Source organism: Tiliqua scincoides, chromosome 2 (assembly GCF_035046505.1).
Source record: "Tiliqua scincoides isolate rTilSci1 chromosome 2, rTilSci1.hap2, whole genome shotgun sequence".
Lineage (NCBI taxonomy): Eukaryota > Metazoa > Chordata > Lepidosauria > Squamata > Scincidae > Tiliqua > Tiliqua scincoides.
The window spans coordinates 138,778,616-138,780,056 of NC_089822.1; the positions used below are offsets into that span (position 1 = coordinate 138,778,616).

At 43.9% G+C, this 1,441-nt stretch overlaps 1 pseudogene; it reads left to right on the forward strand.

Moving 5' to 3' along the window:
- Nucleotides 1-998: 998 nt before the first annotated feature.
- On the forward strand, nucleotides 999-1,117 carry LOC136642769 (5S ribosomal RNA; annotated as a pseudogene).
- The last annotated feature ends 324 nt before the right edge of the window (nucleotides 1,118-1,441 follow it).

Here is a 1,441-nt window from a genome sequence, read left to right on the forward strand (position 1 = left end):
CAGACAGAAAATTATGTAACAATTCCATATTGTATCCCACTTATCTGGGCTGAAAAAAAAAAAAACACAGGAAAGATTTAACCAGGTGCTAAAAGGTAGCGAAGCAGGCACCTGTATTTCTTAATTGGGACACAGTCACAGAGAAAGTATTCTCCCCTGCGATAACTCACAGAATCTCTGTGAGCAGAAGGCAGCCTCCACTGACAGCCACAGTAAATGGGTAGCCTCATATGGGAGAAAGCATTCTTTATATTTTAATGCAATGTAGAGATTGACATGCAAAAATGATAGTCTAGTGCACCATATCTCCTTTTAAAGGAAATGGTTCGGTTTTTGCTCCAAGGGCCACAAAACCCATACCGCCAGACTTTCTATCCTGCCCCGAGTGACAATTTCCCAGGGAGAAATCAGGAAGTAACATTCTTTTCCTACAATGTTCCTATTCCTCATACTCATCTACTCATCAGTACGTGCTGTGTGGCATCCTGTACCAATGTTTTCATGGAGCGATTCCTAGTTTATATATATTTAGCTTTGGCAGGAAGTCTTGATACTCGGCCATGTTTCAGGGATAATAATGCAGAAGATGACAGAGACCACCCGGAGTTAATTGTTTATCAGATCTCCATGATGCGCCATCAAAAAAGGATGCCATCAGCAGGATGTACCAAGGCTGGCTGTATCAATTAATTCAATTGTATGAATTTGTTCACCTTCTTGTGAATCACCAATACTGAGTTACTGCTGCCTTAGAAAAAGTGGACTGTTCTGTTTAGGAGCTTTTGGCAAAGGCAAGCATGGATGGTGCAAGGCAACAAAGGGGTGGAACTAGAGCCAGCCTATGACACTTTGCTGCCTGGAGCACCAAATAGTTTCTCCTCCTTTCCTTCCTCGTTCTTTCCGCTATTAAAATCACATGCACACCAATTCATTTCTCCTTTTAAACCACCCTCCCTTGGCCTCTGCTATTTGGAAGGGGTCAAGCTGTTTCTACCTTTTCCCCCTCCCTTGTTACCCTGCACATGCCTGATCTCATTTGATCTCAGAAGCTAAGCAGGGTCAGGCCTGGTTAGTACTTGGATGGGAGACCGCTTTGGAATACTGGGTGCTGTAGGCTTATACCATAGTCTTTCGAGACTGAAGGTTGCCAACCATTCCTCTGCATGGCATCATTGCCTTTGCAAGGCATCAAGTGGCAGCTCGGGGGCAAGCCTTCTCTGTAGTGGCACCACAACTAGGGAATTCCCTTTCAGGGTAATTGAGATCTACTCCCTCCCTCATGGCTTTTCAGCAAAGGCTCCAAACATATTTGCTTTGCCTAGCATTTGAATGCTGAATGAATATTTGCCCTCTGTGCCTCTGAAATTCAACTGTGACTTGACTGCTTCCCTAGACTAATTTGTTCCCTATTGGCCCAATGATATTTGTTAGATTTTTGCTC